A 16,812-nucleotide genomic window follows, 5' to 3' on the forward strand; every position below is an offset into this window, starting at 1 on the left:
ATATTTTTCTTTATTAACTGTATGTAGATATAAAATTGATGATATATCTTAATTCACTATATGCATGTAGACATAAATTATATGTAGTATTTATTATAGAAATGATACATATATAAATTTAAATGATTAAAAAAACATTTAAAAGAATTAAAGTATCATAATAAAAATAAAATTAAGTAAACTTGAATAATAATTTATATTTATTAAAATTTATAAATATCTATTAAAATTGTTCATTTTAGTCTTATGTGTAAATTAATCTTACTTGATTATATATTTTTATTCTAATTTAAACTATGTATGACTAATAGATTTGATTCATGAAAGTTATGACAAACAATTCAGTGATATTTGTTTTGATTTTTGTATTAATTATCAATTTTTGAAGTAATTGATAGAAATAAAAAATATGGGGGGCTGACCTTGAAGTACAAAAAGGTTGATAAATCAGCCGAAGCTAACCTCCCAATCACCTAACTAATAACAACTTTAAACTTCAAAAAAAAATATATGTCCATATTCAGCTTAACATTACTATCAGTCTTTAAACTAATATGCATAACAGACTGTAAAATAAAACAACAACTCTTATAAAATCATTGCTATAAGTCCCCTTAATCAACATAAACATAAAGACCTTGTAGGGTACCAAGTTCATAGGCATAATCATAAATGAAACAAAAATAAACAAAAGATATAGGGCTACCTGCCTCTTCTAGCCCATGGTTGTCATGCCTCTCATGCACATCTTTGTCCACATCCTCCCCCTCTACTTTAACTAGTTTTTCTAGGATGGTCTTTAACCAATCCTTAGCCAAGAACCCATAGATGGATCGAGTGGTCTTAGTGACTTTTTGTAGGTCCTCCTCTTTGTTGGCATGCAGAAAATAAAGGGTGGTGGCCATGGAGTGCATGACCTTGGTGGAAAACTCCACCAATGTTTCAAACCTTTGGAAGATAGTAGTTTGGTTGTCAACTAGGCCCCTCATGGCTTTCTCCAGCCTTTCTAGTCTCACCTTGCTATGGCTATGCTTACCTTTCTTCCCAACACCTTAATTATCAATTAGAAAAAAGGTGAGTACATAGTTGTTTTATCTCATTGAGATTCCATAGAAAAATATATGTTGAAAGATATTACAAAATATATGATGTCTGCATTACAATTATTCATAGGAGATCATATTAGCTAAGTGGCTCATTCCAAGTGTCATCAGAGTCATCTTCCACTAGGTAGTTATCAAGGTTGATCCCAATAATGGGTCCACTTCCATGTGATTTTTGAGAACTATCTAGACCATCATCACCACTTACCTCTATTGGTATCACTTACCTTCTATTGGTGGCCTGGAGAAACTTTATTGTCAAGCCTTTTTGGTTCCATTTTTCTAATACCTATGGTTTTGATTTGTCCTCTTTATTTCTAATGTTCCCATTTTCCATCCTCTTTGAGATTCTAGATTAATTCTCCCACTATTCAATCAAATTCATCTTTAGTGATCATTGTAGTATGACCATATAAAATTTCTTTAATGGTGCATTCACCCTTTTTTCTCTTAGCAACTTGAGGAACTTTTGTTCTAAAAGCTTGAATATTGCTATTACTTATAGAGACATATTACAATATACGAGTTTTCAAAGAGATTTAGTAAGGTGCCTAGATTTACCATTAAATATGTCATCCTTCCTAGCCTTCTAAATGATCCATAGCTCATGATCATAGATGATAGACCAAAATCTTTTAAAGAATGTGTCATTGTCAATAATAAGGCCCAAGAGAATATGAGTAAAAGTGAAATAATAGTTTAAATATAGACAAAACATAATCTAGAAATCTTTAGAAAAAATATGTTCAAAGAAAACATAGTGAACAGACTCAATATTTTTTCACATAGAGTAGCTATTAGGTTTACCCCTTAATCTCTTGAAGGTTAGTTTATGAAAAAAGCGATGATATAGGAAGTAAGAAATTTTTGGTTCAATAGGTTTGTACCCTAGTCTGCTAAGAGATTTCCTGCAAGTATCATAGTCTAGGTTCATTTTGTACTTATAATTGAGGTGATAAAGGATATCAATTTTTTTAGTTTGGAGATAGAAAAATAAATTTGAGCCGTCTAATGACCTCAATATTTTAGAAGAGGTTCCTAGTTCACAACATGGTTTTGGACGTGCAAGGTCAAGACATCTTTCTTTCATAAGTTAGTATGTTCTCCATTGAGTTGAAGGAATGTAGAACTTGAAAAACTAATCTCTTCCCATCTCTTTAGTTCATTGTTGCACAAAACATCCTTCAAGTTCTAAATAACTAGTGCTACCTAGCTTTTGGTAGAGCAATCTTGCAATAATGTCAATCGCTTACAAGAGTAGGATAGTTGTCACCACATATTCTTCTATCCTTCTCCATAAGATGATTTTCATCAAAAATATTTTTAATTTTGTTTCAATTCCCCCAAATGGATTTAAAGATGTTGGACCCTTCAAATTTGATGTATAACTATAGTGAAAACAATTTTAGAATTAGTCCTTGTTATTTCCAATATTTAGCATGAGTTGGTGCAACCCTCAAGACATTGCTCCTAGTAAAGATCTTCCAAGACTCTTTCTCATGAATTTCTTTGGTATTCCACTTTATTTCTAGTGAAAGCCCTTGAGTCTTTAAATCCTTTAGAATAAGATGCCCTAGCTCTCTACTTCTTGTGCATAAATCCCAACTGATCACATGTCTTTTCTTATTTCCCTCTCTATTAGATCACATGAGATCATGAATAATTTTTGAAGGAAATTGAATTAAATATGGTTAAATAACTAGGCTAAGTAATAATATATAGAATGAGAGGATAGAACCTTTTAAACAATCTTAATCCTCCTAGCCAAGGATAATAATCTATTGTTCTATTGTTCCATTTATTGAGTTTCTTTTTCTATTCTATTTCTAATCTAGTCCCACATACATTTTAGATTGGGATTAACAAAAAAAGGATATTTCCTATGAGATTTACAATTATTATTCCCACCTCCAATGCTCTTCATTATCTTTTCCAATACTTGTTGTTGAGCATTCTTATTCTCAGGATTTACTCTATTTTGGTCTTGATTAAAACCAATGTCAATATTATGTATCTTGAAAAGCTTCTCAATCTCAGATAGGCTATTGCTTGGGACTATCACCTTATCAGAGACAAAGTTAAGCTTAAGTCCATCAAGGGAAGAACAAATATCCTTGAAATTCTCCAAGTGGAGAGGGGGGGTTATAGGGGGGTCTTTTGTATTAGTGGCAACACAAGAGAGGTGAGTTTCATGCACTTGTGGCTCAATGTTGTGGGGATATAAGTTCATTTTTTGAACTTTTGAAATTACAGGGGTTTCTTGGAAAGAAAAAATTAGTTTAATTTTTCTTGTTGCCCTCTTTCCTGCAAAAAATAGAAGACTTTAATACCTTTGGGAAGCAATAATGAGAAAAATATAAATCAAATGAGAGATTATTATGGAGTTTAACACCTTGGTTGATAGGTCCACCAAAACTATCACATCGATAGTAGGTATGAGGATATTGGACCTATTAACCTAGAGCACTCTACCAATTGGGTCTAAGGCCTAAAAGATGAGGCTCCAAAGGAAGGGTGAAAGATTCCATACTATAAGTCATGGGGAGCTTGAAATAGGAAGGACTTCACTATGGATAGGCACAAGAGACTAGAGGGTATTACTAAAATCACAAGACCCAAGTCTCCAAAATTATCTATTAAAAAAATCATTTTGTAAATGACAGTTATAGAAAAAATGTGAAAATTAAAACCTTTTTTTTCTTTCCTAAGTATTATGAATCCAGATTTTTGAAAAAAATCTAGAAGAGAGCTTCAAAATTTTAAGGGAAGAAAAAAAAATAGGACAACCCCCAAGCCTATGCTTCTCCTACTCGATGAAAATTCCCAATTTGGTGTTAGGCTTGATACATAGAATAAAAGGCAAATGATCATTAGCAACATCACCTTTACTTGGGCCAAATTATTCTCTCTTCTACTCTTTAGGAATAGACTTGGATCCATATTGTATAGAAGAAGTCCCCTCGATCACTTCTCTAAAATATTCGAAGCCTCCTAATTGGTCAAAGTAATCTTTTTTTTTTGAAAGGTTTTGAAGTGAGAAAGGCCGACAGCTACTAGGAATTTTTCTAGAGGATGAATTAGGACATAATACATTAGAATAGTTATTTTCTTCAGTTAGAAGAAATGCCTCTACTATTGATAATAAATCCTTGTGAATGCATATCCATGTAATCTTCAAGGGATGAGAAATAAATGCAGGCAAGTAGGCTTTGTATACAAATTTTAGAGCCTACTTCCCCTTCTACATATTTCTTATTATTTTGATCAATTTTTATTTTCTATATCAACATGGTCATAAATTTGTAGTCATTTAGAACCGATTCACCTTTGAAAATATAAAATATTTTTTTTTTATAAATATCTTAGATATCATTAAAATAGATTAGGTCACAAATGAAGGGTCGTGCTATTAGAGAATATTATAAGAATATAGTTAGAGGTGTGTGGATGACATTGCACATTATTATTAATGAGAGGATATTAGGAAAAATACTATATTATAGGTGAAGTAATCTTTATAAAATAATTGTGAAATGATAGGTATAACATCCTCATGGCTTAAGATAATCTATTCACTTTTTTCTCTCTTTACTCTCCTATAGTTTTTTGTGTCTCTTTATTCTCCCCTATACTTAAATATTATCTCATATAACCATTAAAGGAGGATAAGATGCATGATATTGTACCTAGTCCCAAGAAGTACTTATTATCTAACCTAGTTAGGTGATAATATATACAAATTCATCGATGGTAATTTCATGTCTTTTTAAAGGGAATCACATCTAAAATCTTAGAATATGAGCATCTATGGGAGTAGGATTGGTTAGCCCCCAAAAATGATTCCCATTTTTTGAGACAGAGTAAAACTGACACTAAAAAAAATTCATTTTTGACCCCTTCAAATGAAACTAACAAAAGTTCTTCTAAAGATTAAAATCCACACTAGAAGTATATTATCATCATCTAAATATTATAGTCATCATTAGGAAAAAAATATAAAAGGATTATAATGGATATTGTTTGATCTACCACCCCAATAGATCTAGTATCTCCACTTTATAATTTTCCAGTGATAAGAAAATTAGGAGTGAAATCCATTCTATTAATTACTATTCCATGAGTGATTTGATTGATATTTTTAGGAGATATTTTGTCAACTGAGGTACATAGAATACATCACTATTTAGGTTTCATCATAAACATCAAGATATTCTTTCCCACATACACACACACACACAAAGACTACATATGAGAGAAACACCATAATCTAGAATATGTCTCACTTATCATGACTTGTAGTAGTGAAATGATATTTTCCTTTATTATCACTTGTCACAAATTTGTGATCTTGTCCTTATCATATTATATTTATTTGGAAGAATAAGTTGAATTAGACATGGTTGAAGGAAATTTGATTATATTCTTCTTCTAGAGATACATATATTCATAAATATCATTCTTATGAAAATAATTTCCTTCATGTCCTAGCTTCTTCAAATATAAATACACATAATTATCCCTCTTTTATGGTCCCCACATAATGGAGAAGACGTATACTTTCCTTGGAAAGAGGAAGATTGTACTCTATCCTTATATATAGTAGGCTTTGATTGATTTTTCTTCTTCTTGGATCCTTTTTCATGACAATCTACCAAAGCATATGACTTCATCAATGTAGGGTTACTCATTTTGACCAACACTTCATGCTAAAGAATCAAAATAGATATGAAACAATAAAATAATGCTACATAGCCATGTATTCCCATATTCAACCAATGAGTATGAAAACTAGAAATAAGAGTTGTATACTCTAAAGGAAGATTTCCTAGTAAATTGAGAACAAAATGTGCATCCTCCTTCTAAGTGCCACAATCTTGAACTTAGGCTCTTATATCATTTTACTTACTAACACACTCCTATATTGTATCAAAATGCTTAGGATATAAATTTGGAATTTATTAATCCTCCAAAGTCATCAAGTTTTTTATACAAGTGAACATGTTTATCCCAAACATACTTAACAATTTTACACATAACAATGTAAAATATAAGATGGATTGTTACACATATCCTTAATATTTTAAGAGCCATAAAAATTCTAATGGTCTCATCTATTTTCAAACTAGGATATATGTTTCTTGAAAAATTCAAGAAGTGCAGTAAGTTAATTATTTCTATATTAGTCTATTTTGTGTATTGATTTTCTACATTGCATGCTTATGTGGAATTAAAAGTTGAAATTTAGTATTACCCATGAAAAGATAATAAAAAAAGTACTAGAGATAAATTAAGGCATAAATGTTTTGGTATCTCTAAGTTTTTTTGTCTATTAGTGTAAAACACTTAGTCATATATAAGGAAGAGTCAATCAATCGGTCATCACTACGACTGAACTACTCTATATAGGTCGAGTCATGTATAAGATGAGCTCTATAGGAATTGAGAAAGTCTTTGGTCACTAAGTAGTTTAAGTATAAGTTAAGGACAATTATTGCCAAGAAGACAGAGCACATAGTGCTGAATTATACAAAAGGAGCCGAGAAAGTTAAGGTTGAGTAACAACAGGAAGACTAGTTATGACCAAGCATCAGAGACTATAGTGCCACCTAACATAGAGATGACATAAATGTTTGGAATGGTAAAAAAATTTATGTAAACCATTTCAAGCTGATATGTAAATAATATTTAATGATTGTAGAGTTTGTTACAAAGATTATTATGCATTTTGATGTGGATCATCGATCCCTATGAGTGATGAACAACCAATCAGATGAAGATGAAAAAATGGAAGAATCTAGAAGATGTTACAGATGTCTTTAAATAGGTATATCAAAACCCTATTTTCATATATATAGAGAGAGATATCAATAAGATATTGCAAATTGAGTGATGGAAGCAAATTAGTTAAGTTTTTGGATGCTACAGGAGAAATTTGTGAAGAATAGAGTTAGTGACCTAATGAAGTAGTGAAGAATAGAGTAAAGACATACTAGATTGGAGATTAGATCAGGGATTGGATGGAAGAGATCGCTAATTAGCAATTTTAAAGGATCAGGTACTCAATTAGTTTTGATAGATTGAATCAAGGTGGTTTTAACAGACCTTTGTACATCTCCTAATAAAGTCCTTCATTTTAAGTCTAAAATCCTTTAATCAAGGTAGACCTGATAGTCTTAAAGCTTTTAACATAGCATACCCCTCATAGGTAGATCATCATAAGTGATCAAAATTATATTCCTAATAGGATAAATTTGTTACTATAGTAGTGAAGATTTATGGGTGTCATCCTCACCTCAATTTTACCTTCACCTTGGAGGGTTTATGGGTTACCAAATCTTTTGTGCTATGTATTTACATTTCATGGATGTGATGCATAGTTAGATTTATTTCAGCATTTGATATTTTCAAAACCTACCATGCATAAGATAGATATGAGATGGTTAATGTGGTGAATGTAGTAAAGTTATTTTGAAGGATAAAAGTTTTATAAATCTTGATTCTCCACCCTCTTAGTATCTCAGCTTTCCCAATTAACTTCCAACAAAATGTACAATAATCCCCTAATTTTAGTTGAATAAATATACCCCACCCTCTCCAAAGAAATGATTTATCACTTCATACTAGTGTCAGTAAAATGACATCTTTAAAGTAATAGTAAACACATAGCTCTACTTTTTCTAGATACAATGGCTATAATCAATGTATCATACTTAGATCAGTATGAAAACATAAAAATAAGATATATACATAGTAAAACTTCTAAAAACATGTCACATAAGACCATGTATAGAATATGAAATTTCTTATCATAATGACTAAAAACTAATAGTACTACTATGAAGTACAAAGAATTATACACTTAAAAAAAATAGCATTTGAAAAGGAGTCAGTATGAGATTGAATTAGGCCTTTGATATTTCAGAAATTGAAATCACTCAAATTTTTAATTTAAAACTTAGGAACCAAAATGAAAACCACCAACATGAATACAAAAAGTAGAAAGATTTACCCCAAATAAAAATTATTCCTTTAAAATAGGATTTTTATTACAAAGCCTTAAGGGTTTAATTAATTATCTTTCACTCTCCCATCAACTTGTATTGTTTTCCCATTGAAAACTCATATATAAGGAGACTTGGAGGTTTCATTTTCATGTCTTATTCCCAATTAAATTCCAAGATTACAAACTCTTTCTATCAAGTGAAGATTTTTTCCTTTTGCATTCAAGAAGTTCCAATATTCATGATTTTCAATCATTCAAGTAAGGAGATTCCTATTTAGTATAGGATGATCCTTTGTGAGTATTTCCTCTTCAAAATCTAGTTTATTGTTGACCACTAAGGGAGGATATCTATATTGAAGCATTCATCTTCTTCATTGATGCACATTTACATCCATGGAACCATGATGGGATTATGGTAGATCCCTTGCAAAGTGTGGATATATGATTGTACATGTTCCTAGTTCAAGATATACAATATACTTACATAAAAATTCCTTATTGACAAGGATTTGAAGAAAGACAAATCCTAACATTTATCTTGTCTTTTAGTCATTTACATTTAGATTTCTCAATTATGGTTAATTCCCTTACGGCTTGACCAAGGCAAGATCTCATTAAACCCAAACCAAAAAACCCTTTCTTTTCTATGTTTATTTGTAGGATACCAATTGAAGCTTACAAATCGTGAACCTACATTTCAAGATCTTTCTGGAGAATTCAGTTGCAAGTCACCAAACAATGTCAACCTAGTATAAGGGTGCCTTTCCAAGTGGACGTAGACCTTAAGTTTTCTTTTCTAGGGAGATTTTTGGGTTTTGTTCCTTTTGTCATTTTATTTCAAGATCCAAAAGTAGATATTTTGAAACAATTTAGACTTGTGAGTTTTGGAGCTAAAAACATCTTCCTTTGTGCCTCTAAAGGTGAGTATTTCATACTTTATTTCCTTTCATATCTTTACCCTAGATTTATATCTTAATTGTGCTAATTATGTATATATTGCATTTAGATTTACATTATTTAAGTGATTACTTCAGTTCCATATTCACTGTATGCTATCAAGGGCCAAAGAGTACATTTCTTTGTATCACATTCCTCTCTATAATTCAAATTTAGTATTGGCTACCTCATCCCTTTGGGTTATATCCAATATAATAAGAGCAATCATATTTAGAAATTCCTCTCTTTCTTTTTCATATATATTTGAATGGTTTAGTTTCCCTAGAAAAGAGGATATCTACAATCCTATTAAAGTTTCTCCCTTTTCTCCCTAAACCAATAAATATGAGCTTATGTAACATCTCATGAAAAGGAAACTACAACACAGTAGTAAACTATGTACCTTGTACCTAGGAGGTCTTGGACTAGAGTCTACTTGACATTAACAAATAATATAATTAATTATAAAAAATAATAATTAATGTTGGTTTTGAACAATTAACCATAAAAAAAAACCTCTCATAAAAAAAGATATTATGATATACACTAGCCTCCTGCATACAATATTTGAACTATCTAATGTGATTTTGGAGGGTGAATTTAATACAATTTATTCTTCTCAAGAGAAGAAAATAGTTATTTGGCCATTGTAGAATACAATTGAAACTTCACAAATTTCATTTCAAATAATAATCTCAAGGGCATATTACCAAAAAAGAATCAGTTGCTTGAAACCAATTGTGATTCCTAAAATGTTACATGTCATTTCTCTTGAGAGTTTCCATCCTTTCCATATCATTTTAGAATGAGATGGGGGGCATACAAAATTATTGACATGGAATCCATTTGGCATGGTAATCTTTGTGATATTATATTGTGCTCGCCTTCATTTTGTGCTTTTGTTATATGTTTTGAGTAGATTTATTTAGATAATCCTTGTTTCTTTTTCAAGAACAAGAAGATAAAGTAATTGAAACTATCATACATATTAGTCTACTTGTATCTCTTTTCTTTTATATATTGTTACATGTTATGTTGTACTTATGCTATTATTTTTACCAGTGATCTTGTATAGTTTTCTTTGTTTCTCATGATATGGTGGCACCAATTAAGTTTGGTCTCCATGTTATTGGCCCAAAAAGACTCTTATTTGCAACTCTTACATGTCGTTTCCTCCATTTTGTTGTAGTTCTACTTCCTTTGGGGAATGCTGGTATTTCATACTTGATATAATATTACATATTATCATATGATCATATTGTCCCTAAAGTTAGTAGACCCCTTCACATTCTCGCTTTTTGTCATGTGTCCATTTCCCTTGATATATTTATCCTCTTGGGGGAATCTCATAGTGGAAACATTCTTTAGTGGATGCATGTGTGCTTCCATTAAACCCAATTCCCCCATTAAGGTGTTGGAAATCATTTTAACATAGAGGCATACAGTTTGATCATCCTTCCTTATCATGGAGTAGAAAATATGTATTCTTATTATAGCTTGGAGTACTTCACCATTGTATTCTTGGTATGATTTTAAAGTTATCCCCAGATCTCTCTCTCTCTCTCTCTCTCTCTTTCTCTCTCTCTCTCTCTCTCTCTCTCTCTCTCTCTCTCCCTTCTCCTTCCATGAATTATTGGTTTCCTAGAACTATTGATAGTGTAGGAGTTGATGAAATCCAACTCCATAGTTGCCAAGATCACCTGCAATGCAAATAGCTTGCCGAAGAGAAACCTAATGAGCAAGAGCTTAAAGGAAACAAAGCAAGAGAAAATATTTCACAATAGAAAAATGAAATTGCTATGTGAATGGATGAATTTACAATGAGAGAGAGACAGAATATAAAGGCCTAAAGGAAGCTTGTAGAACAAGCTGGAAGGTGGTAGAAGATAAGGTTGAGAACTAAGCAGACTTCCACAAAAAGGTGGAACATGCTAGAAGGGAACAAACTCCTGTGTTGTTAACAACTCATCACTACAACCATTAAATACTAAATATTAAATAAATGCATTAACCTAAGTAAGCTTAAGTGAATAGAATAAATAATAAATAATAAATTAATTATTTAGTCTAACACCCCGCCTTAAGTGCAACATAAAGGAATTCCTTAAGTTCACAAAACTAAGATGAAAAAGTAGAATGGATCTCGGCAACAAGGCCATGTTAGGTACCCATTTACAATGCAAAGAAATGCAACCTCTGAAAATGGGGAAAGAGAGAAAACCATGTGGGAAAAACCCTCCCCCAAAAAGAGGTAAGTACAAACATGCTGAAAAAATAAAGAAAGGAAGGAAGGCCTCAACAAGACCCCCCCAAGGACAACTTCCATCGAAAATTTTTCAAGAGACTCTCTCAAAACCACAAGTACAACCAGCCCCCCATGAGAGATAGAAAAGTTGTCAAAACTCACCAGATTAATGGAGCTCTTGAAGAAACAATCAAACCAATGAAACTCCAATGTGGAGTAAACAAGGGAACAAAACAAGGGAACCCTTGAATGAGAGGGAAGACTAGAAGGCCTATTTGATGCTCAAAGGAGAAAATATGAGGATCTTGAAAGGGAATCACCAAGGTAGTTGTGATGATTCTGTCATGAATGTGCACTGCAGAATCCGCAATAGGTACACCTGGAGGCTTGATGAATGGAGCTAGAGGATCAGGCGGAGCAAAAGAAGAAGAATCCTACTAAAGAGAAAAGTCTGCAATTGGATGTAGTGTGGCAATCAAAATAGGGATCTCAGGAACAATACAAAGGTTCAAGTATCTTGACTGCACCACATGATGCTCCTGCAAAAGAGAAGTAGTGTGCTCCAAAAATGGAGATGGTGGACCAAAGTGTGAGAAGGTGTAGAGATGAGTGGAAGGATCAACTTCCCCTATATCAATAAGACCTCATATTACACAATCCTGAATGAAGACTGAATCAAAAATGAACTCAACTATCTTCCTTGATCCATTGTGTGTAATCTGAGAAATTGAGAGAAGGTTTGCAGATAGAGATGGAAGATACAATACATCATTAATTGTTCCATCCTAAATGCTAACTTAAAATTCCCCATAGACTGGTAGGGCAGTGTTATTCCATGAGAATATGAGGAATAGGAGAAGCCTCAAGAGTGGAGAAGACACCTTGAGAAGATGTCATATGGTGAGAAGCACCTAAATCCAATATCCAAGGAACCTGTGAAGGAGATGCAATGGAAGCCTGTAATGCATGACCCTTTCCAAGATTTGATGTAGATGGAAAAGATGTGGAAGAAGATTGAAAGGCAGACCCCTATGAGGTAGAAGAGGACGAAGAAGAAAAAATGTTCTTCTGAAGAAGAGCTTGCAAATATGCAATTTATTTCTCATAGCCATCAAATCACTTTTGAAAATAATGTGCTTCATCATGAGATCCTTTCTGACAATAGGAATAGGTAGGAGTCTCAGTTTTCTTTTTCTCCTTCTTCTTAGAAGATGATGAACCAGTAGAAGAGGGATTTGATATCTGCTTCAACTTCTGCTCCTATGTATCCTTGACGAGCAATGCATGTGACTGTGAACCTGAAAGTGAATCCATTTGAGTGATCTTAGACTATTCATGAGTTAACCAATCACAAAATATCTCAAATGAAGGCATCTTGTGTCTGTCACCTAGGGTATCCATAGTGGAGTAGAAAGTGGAAGAGAAAATATGATACTATTTCCTCAACTTTAAGAGTATCAAAAACATATACTCATCATCTATCTTTCTTTTCCCAGATCCCTGCAACAGTGTACACAAAGATTTGAACTTCATCAAGAAGTCCTCAATGGTGGAAAAGTTGTCAAGTGTCAAAGAAGTCAACTCTGTATCAAGCTGAAGTGCCCATAACTCATTCACTGTGGAAAACAAAGTTTGAAATTTCATCCAAATAGCCCGTGGAGTCGTCAAACCATCCAAGTGAAATAGAAGACTATCTACGATGTTCAATGCAATCAATCCCATGGCCTCATCCATTTTATTTCTATGCTAAAGAACATCAAAAGGGTGTGTAAGAATAGGTTACTTCTCATCTAGACATGACCATAAGCCCCTTGACATGAGAAGCCTAGTCATTTGTGCCTTCCAGGTGTGATAGTTGTGTGGCATGAGACAGGTCATAGATGGATCCTCCAATGAGAGAGAAGAAGGTAGAAGTAGAAGGGTCTTATTCTAAAGTAAATTTCAGAAAAGAAAATGATCCCCCCCCCTCCACAATGTATAAATTGGGCACTCTTTACTTAGTGCGATTACAATAGCCAATTTAGGACCTATTTTTGAAAGTAGTATTTCTGTCTATAGAACCTATAATCTAATTGCAAATTTTTAAAGTAGACAAAAAAATATACACTTTAAAAAAAAATAGAACCTAATTATGTGTCTAGATGAACCCGTACTAAGCATTTCAAGTGGCAAAAATTGGGAACTGCAAATTGCAGAAAAATTCAGGAATAGAAATCTCAAACCACCTACACCAATGTGTAGATTGTGAACTCCTACCCCAAAACAAAAAAAATTGCTCGAAAAATGAGTCTATGTGAGGGAGATATCGCTATTTGAAAATCACCTCTGTAGTTATTTTTTCTAAATCACCACCATCGCACCTCCAATAAAGAAGAAGAAAAAAGCCCAAAAAATATCAGACCTGTTATGTCAAACCCTCTTTCTCCTTTCTCGTCAAATCACTCTGCAGTTGCCAAGATCACCTAAAATGGAAGTAACTTTCGAAAGAGAAACCTAAGGAGCAAGAGCTTGAAGGAAACAAAGCAATAGAAAATATTTCACAATAGGAAAATGAAATTGCTATGTGAATGGATGAATTTACAATGAGAGAGAGATTGAATATAAAGGCCTCAAGGAAGCTTCTAGAACAAGCTAGAAGTTGGTAGAAGATAAGGTTGATAACTAAATACACTTCCACAAAAAGGTGGAACATGCTAGAAGGGAATGAACTCCCATGTTGTCAAAAACTCATCACTACAACCATTAAATACTAAATATTAAATAAATGCATTAACCTAAGTAAGATTAAGTAAATAGAATAAATAATAATTAATTAATTAATGATTTATTTGAACAGATAGTTCTTGGGGGCTTGGTCTCTTTGGATCTCTCTCTAAACTATGGACAGTTTAGGAGGCCCAATTTTTGTTTTTAATCCTTCTTTTGAATATTGACAGTTTGGGAAGCCTAATATTTTGTTGATCAATTAAGGGCACATACATCATTATGCCTAGATTTCCTTTTGGACTCTTCTTTTTGAGACATGGAGTTCCCTCAAAGTTGGATCCTTTAATGGACTAAGTAGCATTCCACACACACTTGCTAGACCATTCAATTCATTTTTGATGGGTTGAATAGCATGCAAACACACTTTATAGATTATTCAATGCCATCCCTTTTGCAAAGAACTTTCCCCTCTCTTTTATTTCCTTTTCACATGTAGTTCATAATAAGTTACAAAAACCTTATCAACTCTTTTCTTTTGATCTACTTTATTGTGAGTTTGAGGAAACTCATACTCTTGCTAAAGTGGGGGCTAATTGTACCATCTTAAAATGGACACACTTTCCTTTTGATATATTTAATCACCTGTTCCATAATGACTTTCTAGACCATGGATGGACATGCACACGGTGCATTTTTTTCCTTGTTTCTTTCCACCTTCTTCCCAAGATCTTCTATCATCCATCTAAGCTTTCTAAGCTTCCTCCATCCCCTTCTCTAGGACAAGGTCAAACCAAGTTGACCTAGACTAGTCAAGGTTGACCCAAGTTAACTTTCATCCCAAATATTGAGAGGATCGGAACTCAAAAATCCTTGGGGGTTTAATTAGTTGACACCCTCTCTCTAGTTGACTTGTATTGTTTTCCCGCTAGATAAATCATACACAAGGAGACTTGGACGATTCATTTTTCAATGCATAAAAAAATCATCTCATAGCATACTGAAACAAGATTTAAAATTCTTCTTTTATACTTTCCATTCAAGGAGTTCAAGCATTCATATCATTTTTCAAGTATTCAAGCAAGAGAGATATTAACAAGCATTAAAGGATCCTTTGTGGGCATTTTTTTTCAAGATCTAACACATTGTTGGACATCAAGGGATGAGATCTATATTGAATAATTCATCACCATCTACATTGATGCACACTTACATCTATAACACCAAAATGGAATTATGATAGATCCATTGCACATTGTGGAGATACCCTAAATTCACATATCAAATTTGAGGTCTTGAACGCTCTACAAGGAAAAATCCTTATTGACAAAAGTTTTTAAGAAAAGAGAATCCTAACATTTATCCTGTTTCAAACATTTATATTTACATTTATTATTTCAAGGTTGATTCCTTAATCTAGAGCTCGACCAAGGAAAGCCTTCATCCAAAAAACAACATAAACCCTTCATTTTATGTATGTAGGAGTAGGATAGTAGAAATGTGATGACATATCTGGAAATAACTCCCCAAGATATTTTTGTAGAAGTTGGTTTGAATTTTTTACATCTCTCCTAGTACACAGTGACCTCAAAGAAACCTAAATAGTCAAGTTACAACCAAGTCGACCTAGAATTTTCTTCTTTCCCAAAAAAATGGTTTCTGGGTTTTGTCTGATTCATCAATTTACTCAACAATTCATAATCATATATTTTGTAATAGATCTAGATCCATGGTTTTTGAAGCTAAAATGCATCTTCTACTACACATTTCAAGGTGATTCTTTCATACTTTATTTTCTTTCATATCTTTATCTTAGATCTATATCTTAATTGGGTTGATTGTGTACACTTAACATCTAGATTTATATTATTTAATCAATTAATTCAATTTTCCATACACATTATCACACATGGGTCAAAGAGTGTATTTCCTTATAGTACATTCTTATTTATGATTGAAATTTAGAATTGGAACCCTTTCTCTTTTTGGATCTTGCTAATCTAATTTGGATATGAAGATGAATCATATTTGGAGATTATCTAGCTTTCTCTTTACATGTCCTTTGAATGGCTTAGTGGTGAAAAGTGGATATCTACATCTTATTAAAGAATCTCTCTTTTACCCATAAATAGTGATTAAGTGGTGAAGGTGCCTAAATACTTTTACCTTCTAGAGTTGATGCTCTTTGAAAATATCTTGGTAGAATTTAATTTTAGTAATATTTTACTATGCCTCTTGCTTGTTTGGATCTTCACTTTATTACTTTGATTACACATCTACTTGTATCAATGTGTCAAATCATGGCCTCTTTATTTTGGTATTCGTTGGTGGTTTCCTTGATTTAGTACAAGTTTTTTGCCAAGTATTTTTCTTTCTTTGGATCTACTTCCTCGTTGTTGGGGTTACTCTTTTCTTGGAGATGAGCATTTATTCTCCCTTGATATTAGGGTTTAATTGTATCTCATCAATCATTAATGGTATTTTTGGCCTCTCTTACATAGTTTCTTGAGTTTTATCGTCTAGTGCTATGAATATTATATCTTAGGAAGCTATGAGTTTTACTTTGGCACTTCCTATTATTTATACTTGGTTTTTCCTTAGTGTGTTATTTTTGGAACTATTTGTTGAGTTCTATAATTTGTTCTAGTGGGTTCTCTTTGGAAGTGTTCACCACCATCCTTGAGATAAAACTTGATTTTCTTATGTAATTTATAGGTGGGTGTTCTAGGAGATCAGTGTTATGTAGGTTTTGATGAATGATGGAATCCTTATTGGAATGGAGTCTAGTTTAGTAGTGATTTATTAGTATTAGTGGCATGCAG

The sequence above is a fragment of the Cupressus sempervirens genome, chromosome 11, assembly GCF_028749045.1.
Source record: "Cupressus sempervirens isolate cs-2001-9-10 chromosome 11, ASM2874904v1, whole genome shotgun sequence".
NCBI lineage: Eukaryota > Viridiplantae > Streptophyta > Pinopsida > Cupressales > Cupressaceae > Cupressus > Cupressus sempervirens.